Source organism: Anolis carolinensis, unplaced genomic scaffold, assembly GCF_035594765.1.
Source record: "Anolis carolinensis isolate JA03-04 unplaced genomic scaffold, rAnoCar3.1.pri scaffold_8, whole genome shotgun sequence".
NCBI lineage: Eukaryota > Metazoa > Chordata > Lepidosauria > Squamata > Dactyloidae > Anolis > Anolis carolinensis.
In genome coordinates, this window is record NW_026943819.1 from 11,100,297 (window position 1) to 11,110,742 (window position 10,446).

The 10,446-nt window shown below is 42.7% G+C and overlaps 1 long non-coding RNA gene across 1 annotated transcript; it reads right to left on the reverse strand.

The window, feature by feature from the left end:
* Positions 1-103: 103 nt before the first annotated feature.
* On the reverse strand, positions 104-10,230 carry LOC134293514 (uncharacterized). Its single transcript, XR_010000452.1, has 3 exons — positions 8,655-10,230; positions 1,052-1,230; positions 104-677 (listed from the first exon to the last, which is right to left on the reverse strand). It is a non-coding gene; the product is annotated as an uncharacterized LOC134293514 (long non-coding RNA).
* Between the last annotated feature and the right edge of the window lie 216 nt (positions 10,231-10,446).

The following is a 10,446-nucleotide window of genomic DNA, read 5'->3' on the forward strand; positions in this document are numbered from 1 at the left end:
GTAACAGCTCCCCCTGTGGCTGGAATCAAGCATGCCCTCATGAAGCTCGAAATGTTAAATGCCTCTGTGTGTGTCTATACTGTATGTTGTTTGTCTGATGACATTGAATGTTTGCCATATATATGTTCATTGTAATCCGCCCTGAGTCCCCTTCGGGATGAGAAGGGTGGAATATAAATACTGTAAATAAATCAATCAAGCATACCCTCATGAAGCTTGAAATGTTAAATTGCCTCTGTGTGTGTCTATACTGTATGTTGTTTGTCTGATGGCATTGAATGTTTGCCATATATATGTTCATTGTAATCTGCCCTGAGTCCCCTTCGGGATGAGAAGGATGGAATATAAATACTGTAAATAAATAAATAAAATAAATAGGGATGATGTCCATGTCTAATTTCAAAGTAGATCAGGCCAAGCTGGACCACTATGCACCATGGGAAAGTCATTGTGCATTGAGGAGACAGCTACTGCTCCATTCAAAGTGAGTCCAGTTTTGATCTGGTGTAGACAAGCCCTAAACCGACGTTACCTGTATATGGGTCTTCCCCATGGCCAATGTCAGCGTGGAGCTACATATTTCACTCTGTTTGCAGAACTGAATGTACCAGTGGCGGTGCAGTACTTCTAATTTAAACACGTTTCTGTTCTTGCTGGGCTTCTTCTCTTGTTCATACCTACAAGAGGGGAGCAACTGTTTTATGTTGATGTACATGCACTATTCATCCTTTTGGGTAAAGGATTAATATGCTTCAGTTATTATTTATAATGAGATCTTGAGCTCTTTGCGTTTTTATTTCCCCAGCTCATTTCAGCCATTCATCATTCCTTAGAGAAAATTAGACATATCTTCAAGTGAACGTAGTACTGCTTAGCTGCAGTTGCAGAAGGCTGCCCTCATGCGGAGCCCCAAGGGCAATATCCGTGGGAATGTCTTCTGCTCACGTCAAGGCCCATCTAAAAAATTTAGCTAGGCTCTAGAGGACAGCTATACACAGTTCCGGCTATCCAACATCTTGATACATACATACATATGCCTAAATCATATTACCAGCTGATACAATCACAGCAGGTCAGCTTCTTTATACTTTGAAGATATTTTGAATCTAGGTCAAGACCGCCAGCCTTCAGGCTCCGCAACTCCCTTTTCTTCTGTCTCCAGCTTCTGCCACCTGGCCAGGTTTCTACAGCCTGAGTGTTCACAGTCCAAACTGGCTGCCAGTTCTGGCACTGAAAGAGACAGGAAGAATTTCATCGCTAAGATTGGAAGGACTCTAGCTGAGACTTGGAGGAAGCAATTAATTCTTTGAATTGTTGCCTTGACAGTGTTGTCCAGCATGCTTTGCATATTCCTCTGACACACTCCTGCTTTTAAAACCTAATGCCCAGCCTGATAGTTCTTTGCTACCAAAGAGTCTACACAGCAGTTACCCAACATACTCATGAAAAAGTCTATACATTTTAGTTAAAAAATCACTCCCCTGCCCCCCAAAAAACCTGGGTCAACTTAACCATTGGTCAGTGTGAGTGCTGTATATCAATTACTGTATATACTCGAGTATAAGCCGGGGTTTTCAGCCCTTTTTTAGAAGTGAAAAAAGCTCTGCTCGGCTTATACTCGGGTGAGGGTCCTGGTAGGCTTATATTCAGGTCAGCTTATACTTGAGTATATATGGTACATTTATTATTTTCCTCTATTATTATTGGCATTGTTACATTTATTATCTTCTTCTTCTTCTTCTTCTTATTATTATTATTATTATTATTACATTTATCATTTTACTCTTATTATTATTATTGCTACTTATTATTATTATTGCTACTTGAGGGCCCTGGTGGCACAGTGCGTTAATGCGCTGAGCTGCTGAACTTGCAGACCAAAAGGTCCCAGGTTCAAATCCCGGGAGCGGAATGAGTACCCGCTGTTAGCCCCAGCTCCTGCCAACCTAGCAGTTCAAAAACATGCAAATGTGAGTAGATCAATAGGCGGGAAGGTAACGGCATTCCATGCAGTCATGCTGGCCACATGACCTGGAGATGTCTATGGACAACGCCGGCTCTTCGGCCTAGAAATGGAGATGAGCACCAACCCCCAGAGTCGGTCACGACTGGACTTAACATCAGGGGAAACCTTTACCTTTACCTTATTATTGCTACTATTCCATTTATTTTAATCTATTTATTATTATTATTATTATTATTATTATTATTATTATTATTATTATTATTATTATTAATAATAATAATAATACATTTATTATTTTGTTCTGATATTATTGTTATTGCATTTATTATTTTACTCTATTATTGTTAATGCATTTATTATTTTACTTTATTATTATTATTATTATTATTATTATTATTAGGATATATAAGCACATTTACATTGAAGCTGAGAATAATGATTTAATCAGAGTTGGACAGTGTTATCTTAAATTATGGTTTTATGTAAATATTCAAAAATGTAATTTTATTATTATCTATTTTTATTTCTGAGATTTACCACTCTCAGCTTATACTTGAGTCAATGTTTTCCCAGTTTTTTGTGGTAAAATTAGGTGCCTCGGCTTATAGTCAGGTCAGCTTATACTCGAGTATACATGGTATTATTTTTAAAAAGGAACCATCCTCATCTCTGAGTGGAGTGGTGAAAGGCAAGAACTTAGTTTGTCCTGGGAGAACCAAGAAGAAGCGCAAAGCTTATCTACTCTTTTTATTATGATGCCACTTCTGTCTATTTTGAAGGCCTGGGCAGGGGTGGCTGGTGCTTTCCCCTTTGCAGAACGACCACATATTTACCCAATGGTTATATCAATATCCTTAATTTTGGCTCCAAAACCTGTCCTACATTTACATATGAAGTCAACTTAGATGTGAATATACCATTGTTCTTTCATTCCTCAGCACTGGGCACTCTATTCCAGATGGTTAAAAATGAAAAGAACCTCATAACAGCTAAATGGCTAAAATGATAGGTAAAGGTATAGGTTTTCCCCTGACATTAAGTCTAGTCGTGTCCGACTGGGAGTTGGTGCTCATCTTCATTTCTAAGCCGAAGAGCCGGCGTTGTCTGTAGATACCTCCAAGGTCATGTGGCCGTCATGACTGAATGGAATGCCATTACCTTCCCGCCAGAGCGGTACCTATTGATCTACTCACATTTGCATATTTTCAAACTGCTCCCCGTATCTGAACCACAACCTTTCGGTCAGCAAGTTCAGTAGCTCAACGGTGTAATCCGCTGCACCATTGGGGGCTCCAGCTAAAATGATAGTTGGGACTTATTTCTGTTTCATAAAACCAGGAGGGTATTGGGCCTTTACTACAATTTCATCACCATTCTCTCATGAAAATACACAGAGAACCAATCAAAAAGTCACCTTTTAGTATTAATGAACATTGTAAGTTATGGAAGTAAATGTACTTGTAGAACTTTCACTGACACTGGAATGAATTTCGGCACCATCTAAGATGGTTACCTGCTATCGTTAACCTGTAGTCATTATTGATGCTGTGATAACTATGCAGGGGTCTAATAGTATGCCTGGCTAATGCTTTATTGTGCAGGCTGATAATTCTATTTGTGTTGACAAAAAAGCTACATGGTGGAAAACCTGCCTTACTTATGCTAGGATTGACCTTGTACAATGTGGAACAGAGCCATGAAGGAAGAAGGGAAGGAATAGGAACAGCCAAGTTGTCCCTACATATCCTTCACCCATCTCACCTGGTTGACTCTAGGCATGAGCGATCCATGAAAAAAATGGTTAAATACTCGCTTCTAAAGTAGGGAGCGCTGGCGCTTTGTTTCTGAAACTACTTCCGATTTTTGAACCAAATTTTTTGGAACTTTTCGAAAATTTGGAATGTTAGGAATTGATTTGTTGATGGCAGACGTGCATGCGAAGTTGTGAAAAAACAGCACTCGGGGGGGGGGGGCATTTACAGGGCTCTCCCGCCCTCATTTTTTGAGCTATCCTGATCAAATTTGGTATAGTGGTAGAACACATTCAACCCTGCTAGCTCACCTTCTGCGAGCCCCGGTTTATCCTCCATCCACTTTTGCAGCCCGGGTTAAAGCGCGGGAAGAGCAGGGAAGTTGAAGATACAGGCTCTCTCCACTTCTGGAAGCCAGTTCAAGAGCCCATAGAAAGCAACCACCCCAAAATGGGATGGGGGACTTCTCTCCTGAATAGCAAAGGTTGGTTGAATTAAAACACTTTCCCATATGATCAGGCCCTTTCAGCTGAGGCTTTTCAGAGCTATTTTGCTGACAAGATCTCGCTACTACGCTGGGACCTCCCTGCCACAATCGACACAGTGAGAGAACTTGAGACTCAGTGGCCACTCGGTGGACCAACCCTCGACTGGTTCATCCTGCTGGACACAGAGGCTCTCAATAGGCTCATAGCTGCAGCTAGACCAACCACTTGCTCTCTCGATCCGTGTCCCTCTTGGTTGGTGAAATCCTGCCTGGAGGGATTACGCGACCCGCTGCTGAAGATAATAAACAGCTCCCTTGAGCAAGGAGTATTTCCAGAGGGCTTAAAAGAGGCGGTGGTCTCTCCTCTGCTGAAAAAAACAGATTCAGATCGCTCAGTTCCCTCCAGCTATTGCCCAGTTTCGAATCTTTCATTTCTGGGCAAGGTGATTGAGAGGGCAGTAGCGGTGCAGCTGCAGCAGTTCCTAGACGACACAGCCGGACTGGATCCTTTCCAGTCCGGCTTCCGTGCGGGGCATGGGACAGAGACTGTATTGGTTTCCATCATGGATCATCTCCGATGCCAGCTTGACCAGGGCGGGTCAGTGCTGCTTGTGTCATTGGATCTCACAGCAGCATTTGACACAGTTGATCACAATCTGCTGACCCACAGCCTTGCTGTTGCTGGAGTCAGGGGGACAGCTTTAAATTGGCTGGACTCCTTTCTTCACAACCGTGGACAGCGAGTGGAGAGGGGAGGCCTGGTCTCTGAGAGGTCCCCTCTACATTGTGGGGTTCCTCAGGGGGCCATTCTCTCCCCTCTGTTGTTTAACATCTATATGCAACCACTTGCTCAGCTGGTCCGAGATTTCAGGCTCGAGTGTTATCAATATGCTGACGACACTCAGCTTGTGTTAAAGATGGAAGGCCGACCGGATTCTGTACCCGACAATTTTCATCAGTGCCTCGAGGCCATTATTGGATGGTTGCGTTCCAGTAGGTTGAGGGTGAATCCATCAAAGACGGAGATCCTATGGCTGGGTCGACCGGGCAGTGGGGATATCCAGTTGCCAACCCTGGATGGTGAAGCGCTACGCCCGTCTTCACTAGTAAAGAGTCTAGGAGTCCTCTTCACTGACGATGGAGGCCCAGGTCTCCGCCGTTACCAAAACTGCCTTTTTTCATCTTCGGCAGGCTAGACGGCTAGCCCCCTATCTGTCTAGGGACAACCTGGCTACGGTGATCCAGGCTACAGTCATCTCGAGACTGGATTACTGTAACGCACTTTGCATTGGCCTTCCTGTGTCGGTGATCCGGAAGCTCAAATTGGTGCAAAATGCAGCTGCCCGGCTCCTTGCGGGAGTCCCGATGAGATGCCACATAACACCAATCTTACGGCAGCTGCACTGGTTACTAATTGAGCACCGGATCACTTTCAAAGTGATGGTGCTTACCTTTAAAGCCTTACATGGTCTAGGGCCGATGTACCTGAGGGACCGTCTCACTCCCTACAAACCCCAGAGATCCCTCCGTTCTGAGGACCAAGACCTGTTGGAAGTCCCCAGTTTTAAGACCTTGCATCTAACAGCAACTAGACGCAAAGCCTTTTCAGCAGTGGCACCATCTCTCTGGAACACCTTGCCACTTGAAGTTCGTGCCTTGTCGGCCTTCCGCAGGGCATGTAAGACACACCTGTTTTGGCAGGCTTTTGAATTCTGTTATTGATGTTTTAAAAAGGTGCTTTTAGGATGTCTTTAAGATGTTTTTTAAAGATGTTTTTAAGATGTTTTTAAATTGTTGATTTTAGCCGGTTCTTGTAGGCCACCCCGAGCCCTAGGGGAGTGGTGGCATATAAGTTTGAAAAATAAATAAATAAATAAATATATCTGAAGATTTTCCGAAGGTATTTAGATGCATGGGCGCCAACGCTTCGAATTGGAAGGTTAATTTCAAAGCACCAAACCATCTCGGAAACCCCTTCGGATCTATTTTGAATAACGAATTTATTACGATAAACGAGGTTTTCTGAAGATTTGCCCATCCCTAGTTGGCCAACCTGCATGGAGCCACAGTTGTGCAATGGGTGCCGGTTGAACTGCTGACCTTGAATCCGCAAGATGGGGTGAGTTCCCATCTGTCAGCCCCAGCTTCCCATGTGGAGACATTAGAGAAGCTTCCCACAGGATGGTAACACATCCAGGCGTCTCCTGGGCAACGTCTCTGTAGACAGCTGTTTCTCTCACACCAGAAGTGACTTGCAGTTATCTTCTCAAGTCGCTTCTGACATGATAAAAAAAAAGCCAACGTGAGAGTGGATATGCTGCTTTTTTATTTTTGTTGTTATAACTGCTGTTGCTATTGTGTTCTTTGTCCTGGGCTGACAGTGATGTTGTGATCAATGTCTATATTTCTCAATTACTACAAATCTGTATGCATAATTATCTTGGGCCAAATCTGTGTTCTGATACCCGCCCACACCCGAAGTATGTCAATCCATCTTGGAATTACATCATCCTGCCATATGCTTGATATTCTTCTATATACAGCACCTTAGTTCCCTCAAGCTACCTAAAGCCTTTTATTAGTATTGCAATATATTCCTTGTGATCTCAATGCCAGTGGAAAGATATTGCCTAGATACAAGCAAAACATATGGGCTAGTATAGAAAACCGAGCTGAACAGATTTATCAGGTTTCCGTGCCTTTAAGTAGTCGTAAAGCCAATGTGTCAATCTTTTTCTTCCTGTATACTTTTATAAAAAGGGCATCATAGAATACCAAGTATATTTATAAAGTATATTTATATTTATAAAAGAGTTCTTCAAGTGGTTGGTTTGCTGTCTCTATCCATCCCATCCTGGGAATTGGCTAACACTGGTTATAAATCACAGCCAACGTAGTCATTTCTGTGTCATTCTTTGGGCATAAAACATTTCTCAGCCTCATTCACAATATGAATTTTGGTAACATAAAGGTTGCTGGATCAGACTGAAGTTTATTTTAGTTAGGCACTCCACTGCATCCAATTTGTTGTTCTGTTCTTTTTTGCAAAGGCATAACTAAGGACTTTATTGCATGAAGCTGCTATCCCGCATCATTCACATGATCATGAATGGCAGCTACATAGCGGGATGATCACTGTCACTATCGGCCCACTTTGTAGTTGTGTAATTGTGACAATTTACCAATTCATGGTCCCGAAGCTATATTTATTTATTTATTTATTTATTTATTTGCAGTATGTATATTCCATATTTATTTATTTATAGTATTTACAGCATTGTGATCCACCCCGAAGGGGACTCAGAGTGGATGACAATGCACATATAATGGCAAACATTCAATGCCATTGGACAAATGACATATATAGATAACCACATATAGACAGAGACACAGAGGTAATTTAACACTCCAGCTTTTTGGCTTTGTGAGGATATGCTTGATTCCAGCCACAGGGGGAACTGCTGCTTCATCATCCACTGTGACACTAAGTCCTTGATAGAAACTTCCTCCTCTTCTGCATACTGCTGGAGATTTTATGGCGTTGTAAATTAGTTAAATTAGCCTCCCCGCATAAGTGCTACCTAAATTCCTACTTGACAGATGCAACTGTCTTTTGGCTGCAAAGGTCAACAGCAAACTGGACTATTTATGGTCAGGAGCTTACCCTGACCCGAGCTAGCTTTGAACTCATGACCTCTCGGTCAGTAGTGATTTATTGCAGCTGGCAATTTCAGGGAGACAGCAGATTCGCAACAGGTTGTGCATGGCATCATGCAATAGGAACCATCACCACCACTATTTGGCAGAGAAAGCTAAAGGCATTGTAAAACTAAAGTTCCCATGATTCAATAGCATTGGATTGTTGACACTTAAAGTGGTGTCAAACTGCATTAAATCCCCAGTGTAGATGCATCCTTGGAAAGATAAAATGAATTTGTCCCTATCTGGCTGGAAAAAAAAGACTCTGGTCTCCAGTCATTATGAAAAAGCTGACCATATACATGCATGGGAAAAAAATCATCAATCATATAATTTATTTTGTGTAATACAAACTCATTTATCAACTACTCTAACTACAGCAGCAGGCAGTGTTGCCCACCTGCTTTACACTATAATTTATGGAAAGATTTGTTAAATGCCACAATTAATCTGACTGATGCTGCAGAATGATGTGTTGTGTGTATTTCTTGGTATGCTGGTTTTATGCATCTTGCAAGTTGTTTTATTTTTAATAAAAAGATAATGCTTAGCAAAGAGGTAGGCAATAGGAGAAGAAGGAAACCACTTGGATAGACTCAGCCAAGAGTTAGCAGAGCTGCAAATACTTTGCAACACATTAGGCTCAACATATATCAAAGGCAAAATGATAGCAAGCAATTATTAAAAATACATTCAAATAAGTTATCCTTCTCATGTGCCAAACATCAGGTAAAATAATAGAGAAAAATACCTTGTTTGAGTTCTGAAGTAGTGGAGGAAGTCTCAGGACAGCATATCCTAGGCAGGGACAAACTTCAGCACCTCCAGGTGTTTTGGATTTCAACTCAGCTTACTGGCTGTTAGGAAATGTGGGAGATCCAAAACACCTGGAGGGCTGAAGTTTGCCAGTGCCTAGCATATTCTATCTATTCATTCCAAGAGTAAAAATTAGTTCTACTATTATGTCAATCACCATTGAGATCAGTATCCAAAATGATCCTACAAAAATTATCATGAATTCAGCCAAGTCTGTTGGAAATGTTTTGACTGTGTGCTTCTGCATTGCAGGGAGGACTGGATGGTTTCTTCTGACTCTGTGACTCTATGTTTCTGTGTCCTGTGTACAACTAATATATGACAGAATCATATTAATACTAGAGTTGTGCATAAAACAGTTTCCCTTCACTTCATCCATTCTTTCATTACTTTCATTACCTTCAGGAGCACATAACAGAAAGGCCCCTCCCGGTACAGCTTGACATGAAAACTCCTTACTTGCTTTTCGTGAGCATGTGGCGCTCCATGCCTCCTTGCCTTGGAAAGTGTGTGTGTGCAGGCCCAGAAAGTGTGCATGCCTGCCTGCAGCCAAGTGCCTCCTCTAGAATAAGAATGAATATTTGCCTCCTTGCCTTGGAAAGAGAGTGTGTGTGTGGTGTTTAAGCCCAGAAAGCAAGAGTGCCTGCCTGCAGCCAAGCGCCTAGAGTAAGCTGAGAACTTACATCCTTGCCTTGGAAAGTGTGTGTGTAGTGTGCAGGCCCAGAAAGTGTGCATGCCTGCTGGCAGCTGAGCACCTCCTCTAGAGTAAGAATGTGAACTTGCCTCCTTGCCTTGGAAAGAGTGTGTGTGTGTAGTGTTTAAGCCCAGAAAGCAAGAGTGCCTGCCTGCAGCCTAGCGCCTAGAGTAAGCTGAGAACTTACATCCTTGCCTTGGAAAGTGTGTGTGTGTGTGTGTGTGTAGTGTGCAGGCCCAGAAAGTGTGCATGCCTGCCTGCAGCCAAGTGCCTCCTCTAGACTAAGAATGAGTATTTGCCTCCTTGCCTTGGAAAGTGTGTGTGTGTGTGTAGTGTGCAGGCCCAGAAAGTGTGCATGCCTGCCTGCAGCCAAGTGCCTCCTCTAGACTAAGAATGAGTATTTGCCTCCTTGCCTTGGAAAGAGTGTGTGTGTGTAGTGTTTAAGCCCAGAAAGCAAGAGTGCCTGCCTGCAGCCAAGCACCTAGAGTAAGACTGAGAACTTACATCCATGCCTTGGAAAGTGTGTGTGTGTGTGTGGCGTACAGGCCCAGAAAGCGTGTGTTCCTGTCTGCAGCCAAGCACCTCTCCTCTAGAGTAGAAACAGGTAAGAAGCCTCCTTAAAGCTCACACTTGTCTGCAGCTGAGCACCTCTCCTCTAGAGTAAAACAGCATGAATGCTTAAATTGATGGGAAGGGGAGCCTGAAAAGCCCACCTCCCCCATGTGCCGATAGAAAATTGATCTTTTGGCACCCCAGAGCAAAAACAGATATCTGCCTTCCCAGGAGGCTCACAAAAAATGGATCGGGCCCTCACCAAAAGCTGGGACATGAAACAGGTCAAGGTTTACCCTGAAAGCACAACTCTAATTAATACAATATCCAAGGAGTTGCATTTTTTCCAATGATGGCTTGTAAATGAACCTTTCTCACATCTTACTTGGATCTCGCATTCAGAAAAATGTAGAATATCAAACACACTAATAAATCAACCAATGAACATTTTTATTCACAAGAAATGCACTTGCTTTCACCA